Here is a 22,892-nt window from a genome sequence, read left to right on the forward strand (position 1 = left end):
TAGAATCTGTCAGGATCCAATTTCATATTCTGTTTGGTTCGCAGGAAATAGAATTGGAATCCAATTCTATATTTTGTTTGGTTCGCAGACATGTCAGATGAATTCGATTTCAATAATGTAAAATGACAGAATTACCCTTCTTATTTTAGTTTGTTTTACAATTTACATGTAGTAATATATTATAAAAAATTAAAAAAATTTAAATTTTCATTTTATTGTTTGATTATTCATTTCAATAAATTATAAAAATCATGATAATAAACATCATAAGTTAAAATCATCACAATATATTAATAAGTTACCAAAAGATAGATCAATATTTCGATACATTCCAATCGGAGTATGTTAATTAGTTACCAAAAACTATTTTTATTCAATATATGAATTAGAAACCCGACCCGACACGAAATAAAAAAAATATTTTTATTCAATAAAAATATTGACTTAATTGAAAAAAATTATATATAAAGGGGTATTATTGTAATTATTCCTAAATATATAAGGTAAAATTATATATTTTTTCGGGTTGGATCCGGTTTTTTCACCCTAAACCCGAACCCGACCCGACCCGAATATCACACTTAAAAAAACCCGACCCGACCCGAATATCAGACTTAAAAAACCCGACCCGAACAAAATAAAGTTTCACCCGACCCGACCCGAAATAATAAAAAAATATTTTTATTCAATAAAAACAGTGACTTAATTGAAAAAAATTATATATAGAGGGGTATTATTGTAATTATTCCTAAATATATAAGGTAAAATTATATATATTTTCGGGTCGAGTATTTTTCACCCTAAACCCGAACTCGACCCGACCCGAATATCACACTTAAAAAAATCGACCGACCCGACCAAAATAAAGTTTCACCCGACCGGACCCGAAATAATAAAAAAATATTTTTATTAAATATATGAATAAGTTACTAAAAGATTGATGAGGGTAATATGGTCAAATTTCAATTCTCTCTGACAAGAGAATTAAATTCCATCTATTCTTGGATGGAATTCACTTTCCCTCATTTGATGGAAAGTTGAAGCAATGAGAGATTCCAATTCTCTTAAAAAACTTGAACCAAACATGAAAAAGTGATAAAATTAGATTCCAATTCCCACTAATTCCAAGAGATTCATGCCAACCAAACGCTACCTTACGGACACAACCGTTTAAATATATAATCATTAAAAAAATAATGTTTTTTACTCAATTACATGATTATTACTTTTTTAATTATTAAATTAATAATTTTACTTTCTATTTTATAATTTAACGTTTTTAGCAAGCCGATACTTTCCTTACTTGAGACAAACTTACAAATCAACTCCTGGCACATTCCAAGATCCAATCACCTTTCAGCAGCCTATCTTTCGCATGTGCCATCCATGGACTCGCACGTGCCACTTACCTGCTTTCCCTTTGGTGAGATTCCCCACCTGATAACAAAATAAATCAATTAAACCAAAAAAAAAAAGGAGAGAGAGAGAGAGGGAGAGAGAAAGAAGAAACTACTGCCTCCATTAATCTTAATGGAGTTCTCACACAAATTTCGAGTTCTCGTCCATTTGTCATGAATTTTTCAGTCTAGATTTAGCTATTTACGAAGTTTGAGAAGAATTTTCTAGTTTCGATTTTTTTTTTGCTTGTTCAATCTCAAAATGGAGACGATTTTAGCTCGAGCATTGGAGTACACTTTGAAGTACTGGCTCAAATCTTTCTCCCGAGACCAGTTCAAATTACAGGGCCGTACGGTACAACTTTCCAATTTAGGTATGTCTTTTTGGGTTCTGGGTCTAAAATTTGGCTTCCATTTCAATTTTTTGATTAATTGTTTTTGGATTTGATAGACATAAATGGCGATGCGTTGCATGCGAGTATGGGTTTGCCTCCTGCTTTGAATGTGACGACAGCAAAAGTTGGGAAACTGGAGATAATCGTGAGTTTCTACTTTTTTTTCTTTTTGGATTTTTGATCGGAAATTTGATGATTTTGTACGTTAATTTCTAGTTTTAAGTTGGAATATATATATATTTCTTGCACCTACGATGAATTGTGGAGAATTATTTTCATTTATACTATCTTTGTGTTACGATGTATTTGATTTAATTGGTGCTTAGTTTTGCTTTTTCTGTTATACATATAATTTTCTCTACTCTTAAATGGAAAATTCATATATGCATGCTCAACTCGAACTCTATCGAGGATATATTTTGATCTTGAAATAGTTTTTTCTCTAAATTATTTTTTGGTAGCTCCCCTATGTCAGTAATGTACAAGTCGAGCCAATTGTTGTGCAAATTGATAGGCTTGATTTGGTTCTGGAGGAAAATTCTGATGTTGATTCTCCTAGGAGCTCAAGTAGGTAATGTAGATTACCTTCAATCTTATGTTTCACAACTAAGATCCCATTCGTGACTTCGTAGTTTAGCATGTTTTACTGTTCTTAAAAGCAACTTGTATCTGCTTTTGTGCTTGCAGCATGCAATCATCCACCAGCTCAGGGAAGGGTAGTGGTTATGGGTTTGCTGACAAGGTGAGATACTTTCTTTGGTAAAGTTGTAGATTACTGTTTGGCTTAGAATGTCAAACCATTTATGGATGTAAATGTTGCAAGGTTAGCACCTTTGTAGTGCCTAGTGCCTACTTCCTCTCTAACTTGCTGTTTCCCTATATTATAATTTTGAACTATAATTAAACCTTGAGCTTACATCAAATAAGTGAAATCTGAATTCCCGTTAGTAAATCTAGAAAATTCCTCAATTGGTTGAATTACTATTTTATGCATGTCATTAGCAACATGGAAAAAGGTTTAGATACAAAATATATACTTCATGTTTTGTTCTTTTATTATTTTTAGATTGCAGATGGAATGACCCTACAGGTTCAGACAGTCAATCTTCTACTTGAAACTCGTGGCGGTACCCATTGTAAAGGGAGGGCAGCTTGGTAAGATCCTTTGTTTCTTTTTTATGCTAATATTCGAGCAGAGACTGTCTGGTCACTTGCATGACCAGTTGACCTATGCATACAGTCTATTTATTTATTTTTTCTTTGAAGGTCTATTATATTTATTCATTTCTTTCAACTGTATATGATCTATTTAATAGTAAAAGAATCCCTTGGTTTCGTTACAAGATATATTTCTGAAATAGAGACTTCTAATCAAAGTGCATTTAGCTCCTGTGTTGCCATTATTTTTTTTAGGAACTTGTTCTCTCTGACATTCGGTTAATGTCTAAATATCAGATTATTGCAAGGGTTCAGTGCACTTTCATTACAGGTGACTTCATATTTGATAGAAGAGGAAAATTTATGAACGTTTTACATCTTTGCATGATATATTATCTTTTTTGCATGTATTTTGAGGGAAATCAGTTCTTCATTTTGCTCTTTGTCGGTAAACTTCTTGCTGGATTTCAATATTTACACTCTTTATATATAAATTACTAAAATATCTTAGCCCTTTTTCTCTTGTGCGCTTCAAGCGGTTAATTTATTCCAATAACAAATTTCTGACTGTTGATTTAACTTGTACTGATCTCTTACCTTGTTGCATTTCTTACTCATGTTTTGCATTTTTTAGGGCACCACCCATGGCATCTATCACGATGCGCAACATTTTACTTTATTCTACTAATGAAAATTGGCAGGTAATTTGTTGCGTACTATTGTGTCATAATCTTTTTTAAATCTTTTTTAATGTATAAATGCAAATTTAAACAATTTTCTATTTTTCAGGTTGTAAATCTTAAGGAAGCACGAGATTTCTCTGCAAACAAAAATTTCATATATGTTTTCAAGGTAACATATGAGTTGTGATCCCTTATCTTCCTCCATGTATATGTGTGCATAAGGGTATGAACATTCGTTACTGTCAAAAAGGCTTATTTATGTGAATTTCTCACTTTATTAATGTAGGAGAATTACATGGTTTAAATATACACACTACTGCCTTATCTTAGGAAATTGCTAAACTAGGTAAGTGACTGATTCTAGGAATAAATCTTATTCATTAGAGTTAGGGATTCTAATTAAATACAGTATATTCACTAGGATACTAACAAATTACATAATCTACTCTAATTTAGGAATCTAATCTCTGACACTCCCCCTCGAGTTGGGGCATGGATGTCTTCCATCCTCAGCTTGCTTGTCAACTTTTGAAGATACTTACCAGGTAGACCCTTGGTAAGTATATCTGCTACTTGATCTCCAGTGGCCACATGTGGAGTACAAATTAGGCCACTATCAAGTTTCGCTTTTATGAAATGTCTATCTACTTCAACATGTTTTGTTCTATCATTGTTGAACTAGATTGTGAGCAATATTAATTGTTGACTTGTTGTCACAGTATAACTTCATTGGTCCACTCCATTTGACCTTCAAGTCTTCTAAAATAATCTTCAGCTATAATAACTCACAAATTTCTAACGCCATAGCTCGAAATTCAGCTTCTGCACTGGATCTAGCCACAACATTATGTTTTTTGCTCCTCCAAGTGACAAGGCTTCCTCTAAAAAAGGTGCAATACCCTGTGGTTGACCTTCTATCAATTATGGAACCTGCATAGTTTGCATCAGTATATGCTTCTAGAGTCAAGTCTCCTCCCCTTTTAAACAAAATTCCTTTTCCTGGTGTGACCTTTAAGTATTGCAAAATCTGTGTCACAACCCTTAGATGTGATTCCTTAGAATTATGCATGAATTGACTCACAACTCCAACAACATATGCTATGTCTGGTCTTGTGTGATAAATAAATAAGCCTTCCCACAAGTCTCTGAAATGAGCCTCTATCAACTGTTGCATCATCATCCTTTGTCTCTCCAAGTTTGTGATCAACTTCTATTGGAGTTTCTGTTGGTTTACACCCTAGTTTTCCAATCTCCTTCAACAAATCTAAAATGTACTTCTGTTGAGATATAAAAATCCCCTGCTTTGAGTATGCCACTTCGATCCCAAGAAAGTATTTTAATCTTTCAAGTTCTTTCACTTCAAACTCTTTTATAAGACACTTCTTCAGGCTGTCAATTCGTTCAACATCATTTCCTGTAACAATTGTATCATTTACATATACCAAAAGAACAATCGCTTTCCCTAAAGAGGAGTGTTTCACAAACAATGTGTGATCTCCTTGGCTTTGTTTGAAACCTTGTCTTAGCATCATCTTAGTGAATCTCCCAAACCAAGCTTTAGGGGACTGTTTTAGTCCATATAGAGCCTTTTTCAATCTGCAGACTGCCTTTCCAGTGCTTGCATCAAATCCTGGTGGGATATCCATTTACACCTCCTCTTCAAGATCTCCATGCAAGAAGGCATTCTTAATGTCTAATTGTTGCAAATTCCATCCTTGAATAGCTGCTAAGGATAGTAAAACTCTTATTGTATTCATCTTTGCAATAGGAGCAAAGGTTTCAAGGTAGTCTATCTCATAGGTTTGAGAATATCCCTTTGCCACCAATCTTGCTTTGTACCTCTCGAAAGAGCCATCTGATTTATACTTGACTGTAAACACCCATTTGTACCCTACTGTTTTCTTCCTTTCTAGCAGTTCCACCAAGTCCCATGTTTTATTCTTTTCAAGTGCTTCCATTTCGTTTTTCATGGCCTCTTTCCAATTCTCATTCTCTAATCCCTCAGAAACAATTTTAGGTATAGTAATGGCATTTAGGCTGGTGAGAAAAACTTTGTGGTTAGAGGATAGATTTTTGTAAGTCATGAATAAGTAGGAAGGATGTTTTGTGGTACAAGTTCTTCTTCCTTTTCTAATAGCAATGGGAAATTCAAACTCAGAAGTAGATATAGTTTTTTTCATATTATTTTGATCAGAAGGAGTTTCAGAGTGTACCTCAGATTGTATAGGAGCATGAGAAGGGGATGATTGAATCTGCATAGGTGCCTTCTTCCTTGAATAAATCAGTAGGGGACGAGTGGAGTCCTGAATGTTTGTCTGTGGTGTTTTGGGCTCTGGTTGAGAAGAAGTTGGAGTGGAAGTAAATTGAGCAGGCGGTTAAGGTTGTGTCTGTTGTTCAGAGTGTTGTATGGGTGTAGTAAGAAGGTCAATGAGGGGCTGAAGAAAGAAAAATCTGCATCCTTATCTTCCCTGAATGATATCTCCCCCTGAAGATAAGGAACTTTGAAATAGCTTTCTTTTTCCACAAAAGTAACATCAGCAGAGGTGTAGCATCTCCTTGTAGGTGGATGGTAGCACTTGTAGCCTTTGTGGGTGGAAGAGTATCCAATAAATATGCATTTTAATGCCCTTGGATCAAGTTTACCCCTGCCTTGTGAATGTATATGAACAAAGGTAACACACCCAAATATTATAGGTTTTAGGTTAAGGGGTGGATTGAAATTTGGAAAAAAATTGGTGAGGATTTAAATGGGACTTTGGTATTCAAGGGTTTTAGTTAGTTGTCTGTTTATCATGTAAGTGGCAGTTAACACAATCTCTCCTCAGTACTGTCATGGCCATTCTTCCTTTCTGTTGGGGAGTGTTTACACATGAAGATTCATGTATAATACTTTTTTTAGAAAGCAGGGAGATAGGATTTGATTAAAATAATCCTTTGCATTGTCAGATCTGAATCTCTTTATTGCATACCCAAATTGAGTCTTAATAATGTTTAGAAGGTCTTAAAAGTGAGCTAACATCAGATTTTTGTTTTAGAAGGAAGATCCATGTAACTCGAGTACAATCGTCTATAAACGACACAAACCATCTTGCCCCTGTTATGTTAGGAATAGTAGAAGGCCTCCAAATATCACTGTGAATAAGATTAAAAGGATTTGTGGACTTTTTATTTCCTGCTGGGTAGGAAGATCTTTTATGTTTTGCAAGTTCACACACGTCAAAATGAAATTCTTCAATATTTAAAGACTTGAACAAATAGGGAAACATAGTCTTTAAAATCTTAAAAGGTGGATGACCAAGTCGAAAATGGTGTAGCCAGATTTGGTTTTTATTGGCTGTAGATTCAGATAAAAAAGAAAATCGTTGGTTATTCAAGGCTCCAACTGGTCCACTATTGTCTTCAAGGTAGTATAGACCGTTTACTTCCCTAGCACACCCAACCATCCTCTGCGTTTCTTGCTCCTGAAAAATGAATTGTGTTGGATGAAACAAAACACTGCAGTTAGCATCTTTAATAAGCTTTTGAATGGATATAAGGCTAGTAAATAGTTTGGGAACATGTAGAACATTTTTAAGTAATAGGGTTCCATTTATGGCAATATCCCCTTGGCCAGCAACAGTTATCATGGTGCCATTTGCAAATGTGATCTTTTTATTGCTAGGAAAGAGTGTGTAAGTAAGAAATTTGAGTGAGGAATTGGTCAGATGGTCTGTGGCTCCAGAGTCGATTACCCAGGAATTTTGGGAAGGTATATGGTAGGATGTTTCCAAGACATTAGAACCTTGAGAAAAGGAAGAAGATATGCCTGAGAAAACCATATTACATGTACCTGCAAAGGAAGGTTTCTCCAAGGCTTCTAGTAGATTCTTTAGCTTTTCTACTTCTTCTCTGTTGAACTCAACATGTTGTTCTTCATGTTCCTTAACTACTTGTTTGGTTGTATAAGCTCTTACTTATCCTCTTGATGAACCTCCTTTTTCTATAAGATTCTTGCTTGCTGACTATGGTTTCCCATGTAACTTCCAACACTTTTCTCTAGTATGGCGAGATTTCTTACAGTAAGTGCACCATAAAGAATCCTTGTTTACTGCTCTTGCTACTTCAATGCCCTACTGCTCCAGTCGTGTTGGTTCCTTAGTTATAGCAATAGTAACCAAGGCTGAACTTTCTGCTTGATTGTTTTCAACCGTCATCACCCCTCTTCTTCCTTCCTTAGCTTGAATGATAGCAATAGTTTCATTCAGTGAGGGTAAGTCTTCTTTTCCTAGAATATGGACTCTCACTGCATCAAATTCTATATTTAGTCCAGCAAAAAAATCATAAAGTCTATCCTTTTCGACAAACTTTTTTAGGACAATTGTATCTTCATTGCACTTCATGTCAATGCATTGATGGTGATCCATCTCCTGCCACAGATTTTGCAACATGTTAGAATATTTTTTAATTGATTTGTTCCCTTGTTTGGTGGATGAAATCTTGCTCTTAATTTCATATATCTGGGCAGCATCTCAGACCTTCGAATAGGTTTGTTTCACAGTCTCCCATATCTCCTGGGCTGTCCTTAGAAACATACAATTGTCACTTATCTTAGTTACCATTGAGTTCCACAACCAATACATAACTAACGAGTTTTGTTCATCCCAAGCCTCGAATCTAGGAACTCCTTCCTTAGGACCCGTTCCAAGAAGATGACTGAGTTTACATCTCCCTTTGAGGAAAGTTCGAACCAATTGGGACCACTTGAGATATTTTTCACCGTTCAACCTAGAGGCAGCTTGTATGTTTTGTAAGTCACCAACTGTAATAGGGTGACTTCCTTCACTCATTGTGCCTCCTTGAATTGTTTCTGTATTGCTAGTCTTCCACATCACCCATATTCTTGTTGGGGATATATCTCACACTTTAAAGGGAGGATAGGACTTAAAAGGGACGGCTAAGCAACGATGATTTGACCCAGAACAGAGAGCTTTTCTCGCTCTGATACCATGTCAAAAAGGCGTATTGCTATGAATTTCTCACTTGATTAATGTAGGAGAATTACATTGTTTAAATATACACACTACTGCCTTATCTTAGGAAACTGCTAAACTAGGTAAGTGACTGATTCTAGGAATAAATCTTATTCCTTAGAGTTATGGATTCTAAATAAATACAGTATATTCACTAGGATACTAACAGATTACATAATTTACTCTAATTTAGGAATATAATCTCTGACAGTTACTGTAATGCTTTATGTTAAATGTTTTAACCTTTTGATCTATATATTTTGTACCGTTGTTTTTTTGTCTTAAGGAGTATATTTAAGTTGCTTTCCTCATCACAGTGTCGAATGATGCTAAATTCTTTTCTTCCAGAAACTAGAATGGGAATCTCTATCTGTTGATCTCCTACCTCATCCTGATATGTTCAGTGATGATAATTTAGCACGTTCTCAAGTGGGGTCAACTCAAAGAGATGATGATGGTGCAAAGCGTGTTTTCTTTGGTGGAGAACGTTTTCTCGAAGGCATATCTGGAGAGGCTTATGTAATCAAATCATACATTTCAATTAATTTTCATGAATTTTATGTTATTTAAAACTGTTTTGTGGTGGTGAAAAGTGTTTTCTGGTTTTCAGGATGTCTTTAAAACTCTTTACTTTTTCCCCCTTTAGATCACTGTTCAGAGGACAGAATTAAACGTTCCACTAGGCCTTGAGGTTCAGTTACATGTTACAGAGGCGGTTTGACCTGCATTAAGTGAACCAGGTAATAAGGTAGCCAGTTTTCTAACTGCTTGTTTCACCATTTGAATTAAATATATGGTACTGACAAAGCATGAAATTGTGGGACAACCATGTGAGCAGGGCTCCGAGCTCTTCTCCGCTTCTTGACTGGATTGTATGTATGTCTAAATAGAGGAGACGTGGATCTAAAAGCTCAGCAGGTTTTACCTTCTATCATTCACTTCATATTTCTTTATTTTCATGTTAACTTATCATGGGCAACTTTTACTTACTTTTTCCTCTCTGGCCTGGCAGCGATCTGTTGAATCAGCTGGACGGTCTCTAGTTTCTATTGTTGTGGACCACATATTTCTTTGTATCAAGGACACTGGTTTGTTTTCCTTTTGCTTGTTTTGGTTTACACGGTTGAAGCCATATTTGAATAACCAGTTGTGTATTCATTTAGTGTAACATATACCAGTCTTTAGACCTAAATGAAATTTGAAGCTAAAACCAAACAGAGTAAATGGGTAGAAATGTGAGGAGTAGGGTTGTAGAGTGAACCACATTATCTTCTTTTTGGGAGTTGGGAGGAATATTGTTCATTAATTAATTGTGAATGGGGTAGAGTAAACGGTTTACTCTTTTACACATACCCTCTTCTATCCTCAATCCAGTCATACTACTAATCATTTATTATAACTTTTCCCAACTGTTTGAATTTACTTGCAGAGTTCCAACTTGAACTTTTGATGCAGTCACTCCTCTTTTCTCGGGTACTTTTCTATGAAACTTGGATCTTTTTACATGATATCAGCTTATTTTACTGGTTAAATTCTTATAGATACATCTTATTTTAAATTTCTGCTAGAAAATTCATGTATGGTTAACATATCAGATTTTATGACTTCGAGAAAATGTAAAATTAATGTATTTTACAAAGCCCTAATTAGGAAGGCACTACACGAGAGGCGTTTCGTTCAGTTTTCATTGTTGACAGTGTTGGTTTTCTGTTTTTCTATGATCTTTTGCGTTGGTTTCTTCATTTTGTTTGAGATGTATTTTAGAAATAGGATTATTGTCTTTGGGGCTTTGTGGTTGAGGATGGTAGATTTTTAGGTGATATGGTTTTTGTAATGGTGTATATCCCCGTATGTGGGTATTCGGTGATTTCACATGTAATGTGCGTTATATTTAATAAAATATGAGATACTCTTTTCTTCCTTCCAATGTTCTTCAACATACTTCTTAGTATGTGGAAGAATACGAAGGGAGTTTTTAACGAGACCTCCATCTTTTATCAAAAAAAAGTAAGGCACTACACGTCTTTTTATGTAAAAATTTGAAATATAAATGATACACTATTTTCTTGTTTTGAGATAAATATTTTCATGGTGATTGAAGGCTTCTTTCTTAATTGATTTAAAAACAATCCTAGATCTTTGATCCAATCTCTGTATTAGTAACTTCTAATTGCATTTAGTAATCCTAGCTATAAACGTAACCTATCTTTTATTTTGTATTATCTGCTTTCCAAAGGTATTTATTTTATTTGAAAATGTATGAACATCATAATATTTGCTTCCATGCACTTCCAAGACTGTGGTTATGGAGTCATGTTATGATGGGATTTAGACAATCTTATGTTATGGAGTCATGTTATGGAATCTTATGTTAGAATGTTCTGTTCCTGCAGGCTAATGTCTCTGATGGAGAAACTTTTCGCTTTTTGTCGAAGGTTTTGGTCAGTGGATTGTTTTTAAGGTAAATTTTGTTGTGCTTCACTTGGTTATTGTTAAATTTAAAACAATTTAGCTTTACTGTTATGATTAGCAGATATAGCTTCTGAAAAGTTGGAAATTTTTGCTACAAATGCCTTTTAATAATCCTTGTGGCACTTTTGCTGCGTTCCCTGTTGGGTTCGGGCAATTATGAAGGGGTTTTTTTAATGAGACCTCCAATTCTTATTAAAAAAAATCCTTGTGGCACTTATAGTCATTTGAATTTTTTCCCCTCTTGATGTTTTAGTATACTATGCATTATTAAGTCAAGAGTTTGATTCTCTTTTTTCCTGCTGAAGAGATTTTTGTACTAATTTTTTTTCTTGAGGTTAGTTTGTAACTTCGAATTTGATAAATGATACTTTCTAACACATGATATTGACATGAATGTATATCTGAATCATTCAGTCATCTTTTTCTTGCTTGTTCATCTTCAGTTTTGAGGTATTACTATTTATATTGAATTTAACATGTCAGTGGTATGTTGCAGGGATACCTTTTGCTGTCCTCCCTGTACTTTGGTGCAACCATCTATGGAGGCTGTTGTGTTCCTAACTTTGGTATCAGATAGTTATTATTTTATGCTACATGGAAAATTTCCTCATGTGAATGCAAATACAATAAGTTTATAGTATAAATTACTAGAATTTATGTTTCTATTTTCTATATTGGTTTATCAGGCAAGGATTTTTGCCCTCCAATATATCCTCTGGCGGAGCAGCAATGGCAGTTAACTGTGGGTGTTCCTTTAATATCCCTCCACTCTCTTCAAGTCAAGCAAGCCCTCTCCACTTCCTCCTTGTTTTGCTTCGGAAACTGTAATTGATTGCCAGCCTCTTATGGTATGATCTTATAAGTTTGGTACACAATTACTTTCATCCCATTATATCAACTTTCCCTTCTCAATTCTCTTTTTGCTGGTCTTATTCAGATACATCTTCAGGAAGAATCTTGTTTGAGGATATCTTCCTTCTTAGCTGATGGAATAGTTGTCAATCCCGGCTCTATTTCACCAGATTCTTCATTGAATTCCCTTTTGTTCACTCTCAAGGAGTTAGATATTAGTGTTCCTCTGGACATAAGCAAATTGGATAATTCTGGTGGTGGAGAAAACCATATCATGAAAAAGTGGTTTGCCAGAGCTAGGCTTCATTTTGAAAAGTTGTTTTTCTCGGAGTTACCATTACTAAGACTCAAGTTCCTGAACCTGGAGAAGGATCCTGTTTGTTTCTCTCTATGGGATGGTCAACCTATTGATGCGAGCCTAAAGAAATGGACTGCTGGAGCATCACAACTCAGTTTGTCTTTGGAAACAACTGCTAGCTTAAGTGGAGTTCAAAGTTCTCTTGGCAGGTCTTCAGGCTTGTGGAGGTGCGTTGAGCTGAAAGAAGCTTCTGTTGAGTTAGCTATGGCATCTGCTGATGGGAACCCATTAACAGTTGTGCCTCCACCAGGTGGTGTTGTCAGAATAGGGGTTGCTTGTGAACAATATACGTCCAATACATCAGTTGAACAGTTGTTTTTCGTTTTAGATCTCTATGGGTATATTGGTAGAGTTAGTGAAAATATAGCAGTGGTTGGAAAGAACAAAAGACCACAGAGAAATCAAGATAATATTTTGGGTGGAAGACTGATGGAAAAAGTTCCTAGTGATACTGCCGTCAGTTTAGCAGTAAATGTACTTCAGCTTAGATTTCTCGAATCAGACTCGTTGGGTATCCATGGGACGCCTTTAGTTCAGTTGATTGGAAATGATCTTTTCCTTAAGGTCTCTCACAGAACTCTTGGTGGTGCTATGGCTGTTTCATCTACTTTGCGTTGGGAGAATGTTCAGGTGGACTGTGTGGAGACGGAGGGAAACGTTGTACACAAGAATGGAACACTGTTAGATTCAGTTGAAAATGGCTCTCTGGTAACTGGGAACGGATTTTCTCCATTAAGAGCTGTATTTTGGGTACACAACAAGCAGAAGCGCCTACCAAGTGGAAAAGCTTCAGTAATTCCATTTCTGGACATAAGCATTGTGCATGTCATTCCTTTTGATGAGAGGGACAGAGATTGTCATAGTTTAAGTGTGTCGGCTTGCATATCAGGTGTGAGCTTAGGTGGAGGAATGAATTATACTGAAGCTCTGCTACATCGATTTGGAATTATTGGGCCTGATGGTGGTCCCAGCATGGAGCTTTCTAAGGGAATAGAGAATTTATCATCTGGGCCACTGTCAAAATTTTTAAAACCTTCAGCTTACATTGATAATGATCTTGTGGATGGTAGGGGACATAATCTATTGTGATTTTTTGTTTATTTACTCTTTTATAACTGTCTGTGAAGTTTTTCTTTGGCATTTTACTCTTGTAGTTTAACCACGAATGTCTTAAATTTTATCCAGGTGGAACCTTAGGAGGGGTGAAAGATGGTTGTTTTTTGCACCTGGGAATGCCAGATGATGTGGATGTATCCATTGAGTTACGAGATTGGTTATTTGCTCTTGAAGGTGTGCAAGAGATGGCTGAAAGGTGGTGGTTTGAGAAAGAGAAGGTCTTGGGCAGAGAGCAGAGGTGTTGGCACATGTCTTTCCGAAGTTTGCAAGTTAAAGCAAAAGGTAGTCCGAAGGATGTGCCAAACGGAAAAGGGATATCAAATGGAACACGGAGATATCCTGTTGAGTTGGTCATGGTAAGAATGTTTTCACTTTCTCTTGCCCTTGTGCTTCTGATGGTAATTATACGCGAGCAAAACTGAACTGTTTCTGTTATATCTCTGCATTTTGTTTCGAGTGTTAGAAGCATGTGTATTGGCTTAGGTGTGTCTAGGTAGGCTTTTTTTCCTATGGTTGGGAGGTTATTGAAGGGTCGGGCCATTGAACTTGCCCTACGATTATAAGATGGGTTAAAGGTGGGTTGTATTTATTTCTTATCTGCGTTGGTTTAGAAGGTTAATACTTGGTAGATAAGAAAGCATAGTTTGTATAGATTTTGTAGAATACAATGACCAGCCTCATTTCTCAGTTACCTTGGCACTAGAGTTTGATTCGGAATTGTTGGCTATGGCCAGCACAAGATGTTGGAATTAGAAATTTCGGTCAACCCAAGACCTTTGTCCCCCCTAGCAGTTGACCTCATTTCATTTGAATATCATGTTTCTGCCTTACTTTCTAAAAAGTGAAGAAAAAATGCTTGCAGGTTGGTGTGGAAGGCTTGGAGACCTTCAAGCCTCAGGCACAGAAGAGCATCCTTCAAAATCCATCGTCTGCAAAAGGCTTTGATGAAAATTTTGATATATTAGGAGGGATAAATGTTGAAGTTCATATGTTGGTATCCGAAGATAATGTTGAGAGTGAAATGGTCGGCTGGGTGGTGAAAAACATGAAATTTTCTGTCAAACAACCGGTAATTAGACCTTACTTTTGAAGAAGTTGACTACTTTTAACAGTGGTCGATCTCTTTATTAAGGTTTCTTTCTCTCTCTAGATTGAGGCCGTTGTTACCAAGGATGAACTTCAGCACCTCACTTTCCTATGCAAGTCTGAAGTTGATTCAATGGGTCGTTTAGCTGCTGGAGTCTTGTGGCTGCTCAAGTTAGAAAACTCGCTTGGCCAGGACACCATAGATAAACTTAGCAACCTGGGTAAGTTTGATTCGGCCAAGTTATTTTATTAAAATGTAACATGCTACCCGGACCTTTTGCATGAGTTGAAAGTTTTAACAACTTGTAGGGATCGAGGGCTTTGACAAGATTTTCACATCGGAAAAGCTCAACCGAGGAAGCAGTGCTGGAAGCATCGGGCAGTCTCCAAAAGTGATTAATGAAGACCACCACTCCACTATGGCTTTGCTTGAGGAGATGGTTTCCGATTCACAGGCCAACTGCGCCGCTCTCATCATTGAATTATCTAATTCGGAGTCTTCGGTGGAGAATCATGCCACGAGTGTTAAAGAACTGAGACGGAAACTAGATAGCATGCATAGTTTACTGGCGCAACTGCGAGGTTAGATGTGAAATAGAGCAATTTTCTCCCCATTCTTTGCTGGCATCATATAGTTTACTCAATTCTTTATGTATATAGCAACAGACATATATATATATATATACAAGTGAGTTTTAGGTTAGTTAAGCATCAAAGAATGCTGATTATCGGTGTAATCTGAAATTTTGTATTTGAAGATGACATTTTTTCTTATAAACATTTAAACAAAACCATATTTTGATTAAATCCATTTTTTTATTAATATATTTCAGTTATTTTGACACATGATAGTCTCTTATTAGGCCGCGTCATTTCTTAAACGGTTAACGGCAATGGACTAAACTGATGGACAAAATGACAATATGTGGACTAAATTTATCAAAAATGATAAAGAAACAGTACTTGGAAGTAGGGGCACAAAAAATCCGAATATCCGATTTTGCGAAAAAAATATCCGAAACCGGATTTGGGAAAAACCGGTTTTTTTTAACCGGATCGTATTTTTTTTAAACCGGTTATTTTAACCGGTTTGGAGAAAAAAACCTAGACCGGTTTTTTTACCGGATAAAAACCGGTTTGAAAAAAACCAGTTAAAAAACCGGTTTTTATCCGGAAAAAAACCGATCTGGGTTTAAAAAACTAGCCGTTAATATAGTCGTTGGGGGGTTTTGTGACCGTTTTTTTCTTTAAAAAATTACCATTTTACCACTCTAAACATGTATAAATAGGTTGGGGATGTATTTGGTTGATTACAAATTTCTCAAATCTTATTACACAACACTTAAACATCTCTCAAATCTTACTTTTGTAATTTTTTGTTCATCATGAGTAACACGGCTGAATCTTCCGTCGGGGGAAACCTTGAAGTCGTGAGAGTGATCGAACACACTCGAAACAAAGACATTTGGGATCACTACGATTTATGTGAGATGTCAAATGGCTCGAGGAGGGCGCATTGTAAACTTTGTCTAAAGTTTCTTGTATCGGAAGGAAACACAACGTTGAAGAACCATTTGACAAAATCATGCAAGGCACTTCGCTCAAGATCGGATCCTAGTCAATCGAATCTTACACCGCAAGGTGGTTTTTTGTTTACGACAACGAAAAATTACGAGAAGCGTTTACAAAGTTCGTGATTACAAAAGCATTGCCGTTCGACCACTTTGATGATGAAGATTTCACGATAACAATTCAACAACTAATGCAACCATGCTATACTCAAGTAAGTCGTACTACCCTTAGAAGAGATGCTATAAAAATGTGGCGTACGGCGAGGGAAAAAATGATTTTAGGATTCCAAGAACACCGTTATGGTGTGTCGCTTACATGTGACGTTTGGAGTTCCCCTCATAATACCGGAAATTCTTTTTTAGCCGTTACGTCACATTGGTTAGATCAAGATAATTGGCAAATGATGAAAAGAACAATCGCGTTTGAATTATTCGGTGAGCCACATACCGGTGCTAATTTATTTACACTTTTAAAAAGGGTAATTTGTCTTTATAAATTAGAAAATAAAGTTTTTTCTATATCCTTTGATAATGCATCGAATAATACAAACGCGGTTCCAAGATTGAAAATATTACTTTCACCGATTTTAGACGGTGCGTTTTTTCATACCCGTTGCGTTGCACACATAATTAATTTATCCGTGCAAGTCGGTTTAGAGGTTATTGAGCCGATTAGATTAGAATTTAAAACAATGATAAAATCGGTTCTTTGTAACAACAACAAAAGACTAAATGATTATAAACGATTTTGTAAGTCCGTTAATAAAAAAACTTTGGGTCCTAATTTGGATTGTCCAACTCGTTGGAACTCAACTTGGATGATGATGCATAATGTCTTAAGGCAAAGGGAAACATTGCAAACATTTCACGATCGGCTTTTCGAGAGGGGTCATGTCCCAAACATTTATCCGGATTCGAGTTGGGAAACTATAGCCAAAATAACCGATTTGCTTGAGGTTTTTAAAAATGCAACAACCTTTTTATCCAGTGTTTATTACCCTACTAGCCCGTTGGTTCTTAATCAAATATTTTTGTTGGCTACCCGACTAAATGACTTTGAATTTGAAACCGAAGTTTTTCAAGAAATTGGCTTTGCAATGAAGGAAAAACTTTTAAAATATTTTAAGGAGATTCCCCCCATTTTTACTTGTGCCGCCGCTTTAAACCAAACGTTAAATGTTGGTGGGGTTGAAACACTAATTGAACAAATTGCGTTTGCTTTTAATCTAACCGATGATGAACCCAACTTTGTCCAAAACCAAATAAATTATTTTAACAAATGTTTTCGAGACATGTTTGCAATTTATTTAACTAAATACGGATCAAGTAGTGTAATACACGATCAAATGAGAATGAATGTGGAATCATCTAGTAGACGTCCAAGTAACATAAATTTGAATCTTTTTAACACTCTTGTAAATTCCCAATCCAAACAATCACGTACTACCACCCCAAGTAGCGAGTTGGGAAATTATATGTCATGCGATTTTCTATCAAAAATGACATTTGAAGAGTTTGAAAGTTTGGATATTTTGGCTTGGTGGAAAGAAAAGGAAGCACAATTTCCGATTCTAGCCGCCATGGTCCGTGATTTACTAACCGTCCAAGCTTCTACGGTAGCTTCGGAATCCGCTTTTTCTGTTAGTGGCAGGGTTATATCGCAACGGAGATCAAGACTAAGTCCCGAGTCGGTGGAAATATGCATTTGTTTAAAGGATTATTTGGATGAAGCGGCTCGTAAGCAACATATCACCACCCTAGAAGATGCAATTGATGCTGATTTGGAAGCAAACTTACACATTGAAGAAGTCGAACTTGGAATATCCCCTCCAAACGAAGAAGGCGAAGATGATGAAGAAGAGATGGCAATGTAGTTTATTTTATAACTTTATTTCAATTATCGTAAACTTTGTTTCAATTATCGAACTTGAAGTTTTTAAGTATTTGAATTTATCGAACTTGGAAGTTTTTAAGTATTTGAATTTATCAAACTTGGAAGTATTTAAGTATTTCAATTATGTTGAGTTAATTAAGTATTTCAATTAAGTATTTGAATTTATCGAACTTGAGGTTTGATGCTTTCTCTTTGATTCTCTCTTGATTCTAGTTGCTTGATGTTTCTTGTCTTTGATCAATGGCTTCTAAGCTTGCTTAAATACACCTTGAATCACTTCTGAACGTTAGTGATAATTAATGAAGATAATATAGCCGTTTAAGTGTGAAAACATTTAATAAAAATGCTTGGAGCGTGGGGGAATCGGTACCCTCTCATAGGGAATCGGTTTCCTCTCATAGGGAATCGGTTCCCTAAGTGTAAAATTCAAATATTTCGACCGTTGAATAGGGGGGAATCGGTACCCCCTATGGGGGAATCGGTTCCCTCCGAGCATTCTGGAAATCTCGGAGCCAAACCATTCAGTGAGGAATCGGTACCCCCTTGGGGGGAATCGGTTCCCTATGAGCAATCTGGAATATTAAAATCGGTTTTTTTATAACCGGTTTTTTAAAAAAACCAGTTTTTTTAAAACCGAAACCGGTTACACCGGTTAGGATATCCGGCCCTCCAAACCGGTTAAAAACCGAACCGGTTATTTTATAAACCGGTTTTTTTTCTATGAGAAAAAACCGGATCGGATAAAAACCGATCCGGATCGGATTGAAATCCGACAAATGTTCATCTCTACTTGGAAGTGAGAATTTCAATATAATAGAGTCAAATAGGTACTAAAACTTGTTTGTTAAATGAAATTTAGAGATTATGAGCTTGATACTGAAGTCTAAACCAGAAGTGTTTAGAGTGCAAGACGAGGGGGATAGGTATCCTCTTCGTTCGCCAAAGAATATATTGAAGAGGATACCACTTGCCTTCACTTGGGCAAGTGAGTCTAGTGAAAGCGTTGCTGGAGTCGTGTTGGGGCACGACCGACATATTCGACAAGAACCAACGCTCTTCATTTTGTGGCCATGAACGGGAACATCGACTCGGTGAAATATATTCTTAGGTTGAGATGGAAGATTTGGTCAACTCCCCCAGTATCAATGGAAAAACACTTGCATCTAGCGGCAATCAACTATGACAGTGGCGACATTACCGTGCTTTCAAAGAAATCGAACATGGAAATCAGGGCGATGAAATCAGACTACTTAGGCGGTAGTTAAAATCGCAACTCAATCATGTAATGCCATGGGGCTAGCCAGGTATGAGTTATTTGTTCGAGTCATTTTCAAGTTTGGATCAAATTCGATAACTTTAATTTCATTGCTTCAATTTGTTGCTAAACCTTCAATAAATGATCATCTATTTCCACGACACTAATTAAGGATTTCGTTAGGGTGCAATGCCCTTGATCAATGGCATTTACACGTTTTTAATCAAGACAGATTACCAACAGACACGTAGATTCCACTTGGTTTCCTTCATGTTAACTAACTATTTCATGGGGGTTCGTATTTTTCATGTTTTATTCTTCAGTTTCAGCTTCTGCTTCTTTGTCTTCGTCTTGCTCGATGTAGGCTGAACGTAAGTCTCTCGGCATGCCTTAATAATGCAGCGAACGTGCGGGTCGTCTGTCGGAATCTTAGTTAGCAATCCCTTTGCAGACTTGGTATTTCCTGAAGCCAAAAGGGAAGGAAGGTCGATCCCACAGAGACTAACAAAACTTCCTAATTTATTCGTATTTTGTTTAATCTTTGAGCCAAGAATTGGATGGAGGAGAATTTAAGTAATGGTGGTGATTTATAGATGAATAAAAATAAAATAGAAGAAAGAAAAATAAAAAGATTTCAAAGAAGATTAAAAAGAAAGTTTAAAAGAAAATTCAATATGGTAAAATCAACCTTAGGCTTTCGCTTTGACTCAATTTTCTTTGGATCATCGAATTAGATTTTCATTTCGGGATTCACGTCGGTTACTTTGTCTATAATGACAAATTCTCGTGAAAGTACAATATGTAATATCGGTTTGTGGATTGATCTAAGCAACAACAATGTTGTAGATCTAAAAACGTTGAGGTTCAAAAAGCTGTCGACTCGGATTATGTTATTTCAACAATAACCGGTTCCGATCTTAGTTTCCTCTTAGCAAACATTTTTGCTAAATGTGTTCTCATGAAGTCGAATGTGCTTCAATAAGTCAATCTTTCCTCACACATTAACCATAACAACATCAAGACTAACGTCGACTCTTTGGTTTTGAAAATTGTTTTTGATTTGAAAAATATGGCCATAAAACAGAGAGAGATATCTCGAAGTTATTCAAGTGTTTTTCAATTCTCATGTTAAAATTGAGTCATTGCTTTAGTCCTCGACTTGAAAGAAAATTAAAGAAAACGAAAAATAAAAGAAAAATGAGTTTTATTAAGCTAAAGAAAGGATTGGAAGGATGATTTCATTAGGCTTACCCCAAGTGGTATTTATAGCCTTTTAAAAATCCTAAAAACAAAGAAAAGATAATTCCTAAAAATAAGAGATAATTTCTAAAGATAATTATTAAAATATTTAAACTAAAATCCTAAAAACATGAATTTAACTTGAATTCGAATTTCAAAAACGCCGAAGATTCATTCGTCCTTCTATAAGCGTTGACTGGACATTCTAGAAGGTGTTGACTCATCGCCTCGTAAGATGCGTCATGCCCACTAATCCGAACATGAATCCATAAAATTAAAAAAATTGCTCGATTTCGTTATTCTTAACATAATTTCTGGAATTCAATGTCCTGCATCGAAAATGAATGACAAGGCCTAAGTTAGAAACTAAAATTATCTAATCAAAGAATAATTAATCATAAAATAATGTATAATTTAAACATTAATCACCTCCTTTTCTGATGACTTTGTTTGGAAGTGCTTGGTAACTACCTCCCATGTTGCTGCTATTGCAGGAAGCCAATAGGAAGAAGAACTAAAACGAAATATATATTTTTATTAAATAGTAATTTTGACCAATTTTAATCTAAAAACTAAAACGAAAAGAAAGTACCACAAATTTCATTTGTAAATACTAAAATATTTTTATTCATATTTTCTTTTTCAAATTTGACAAATTTGTATTGGACAAAGGTGGGTGTTTTTTCTTTTCAAAGTTGGATTGTTTTTAATTTTGGTTGTTTGTGTCCCACGTGACAACTAATGGGGCTTGTCTACATTTTCTCACAACTTAGTCGGCAACTAATGGACAAAATTTTCTGTGTAAAAAGCCTTGTAGGCCTAAACCTTTTGTCTCTCTTTTGGACCCTTCTAAGGCATTAAGAAAACACGGACACATAATCTTAGTTATAATAATTGGTAATTAATAAATATTTTTAACTTATAAAGAATTATAAGACAAAACGAAACAATCCATGCATAGTGACTTATATTTGTTAATGGTATATTCATGTTGAGGTGGTTATAGATGATTTATCTTTTTCAATTTGAGTGGAAAATCATAACTGATAATTAATAGTGGATTTTTATACTATCAATTTCGATCTTATTTAGAAAATTGAAGAAGGAAAAAAAAAGTAAATAAGAGGAGGAGGAGGATTCATTTCCTTGGTATTGACTAAGAGAACTTATAGGATTGTTATTGTCAATGTGAGAGATACTGTTATGATTGTTACTCGTAGGCTACCAGGTTGAATAGATACAACACCTCAAAGTTGTATCTAAGGGTGGGCCTACCTAGGCCATTTCCCACCCCATACCCCAAAACATAATATATATATATATATATATATATATATATATATATATATTATGTTAATTTTTTTTTGGATAATTGCAATTTTATTACCCAAAGAAGCAGTCAAAACCTTGTTGCTACAAGCAAACAAAGAATATAACACCCGAAGGCCTAAATGCCCCAAGCAACACAAAATAAGCTATTCACAGTATTCGTTCTAACCGTCCTCCCTTGAACTTTAATTCTCACAACTCCTCTAATGCAATCAAATAAATCCCCTACACATCTCTCAGTGCCTTTAAAACATCGAAAGTTTCTCTCACCCCATATAAAGTAAACATATGCACACCAAGCAATTTTAAGGATATAAACAAGCAAAAATTTACCCTTCAACCAAGTAATCGCCCAATAAAGCTCATCACACTAGCTACCAACAAGCCGCTGAATCCTACAAGCCTTCAATACATCTTCCCAAATCCCCTTTGAGAAATGACATTGAAAAAAAATGGTCATTGGTCTCTTGAGCAACACCACAAAACTTACATCTCCCCTCAATCACCATTTCCATACACATCAGGCGATCAACAGTGGGCAATTTATTGAAAATAGCCATCCAAGAAACAATCAAATGTCTTGGAACATTCAAAGAAAACCAAAACAACATGTGTCAATTGACTTTACTCTTCTTTTCCCTTATCTTCTTCCAAAAATACGTCAACCTCTAATCAATAGAACAAGCCAGCAGAGCGCAATCCTCATCTCTGAATTTCAAGACCTTTTTCAAAATCCAACTAAGACCAATCTTGCTCTCCATTATCCAAGGATCAGACCCTTTAATAACATACCTATAAACCTAAACAAACCATAAGAAAATTTCCCTAATATAAATACACTTGAAAAGGGCAAGAATGCATACCTTATTCCAACACCTTAAATTATTAACTCTCAACCCCTTCAGATTTAAGGCAGCAAACACTCTCTCAACTGAGCCGAACACCCCTGGAAGACACATCCTGTAACATCCTCAATACCGGGTTAGTGATTAAATTGTAAGGTTTCAAAATTTGGTGATTTAAATTAGAATAATTGAGTGGTTTAAAGACTTATATGAGAAATGAGGTGTAAGATCAA

The 22,892-nt window shown here is 35.6% G+C and overlaps 1 pseudogene; it reads left to right on the plus strand.

Annotated features, from left to right (window-relative positions):
- The first annotated feature begins 1,496 nt into the window (after positions 1-1,496).
- On the plus strand, positions 1,497-15,243 carry LOC120179472 (annotated as a pseudogene).
- The last annotated feature ends 7,649 nt before the right edge of the window (positions 15,244-22,892 follow it).

Source organism: Hibiscus syriacus, unplaced genomic scaffold, assembly GCF_006381635.1.
Source record: "Hibiscus syriacus cultivar Baekdansim isolate YM2019G1 unplaced genomic scaffold, ASM638163v2 tig00112416_pilon, whole genome shotgun sequence".
Classification (NCBI taxonomy): Eukaryota; Viridiplantae; Streptophyta; class Magnoliopsida; order Malvales; family Malvaceae; genus Hibiscus; species Hibiscus syriacus.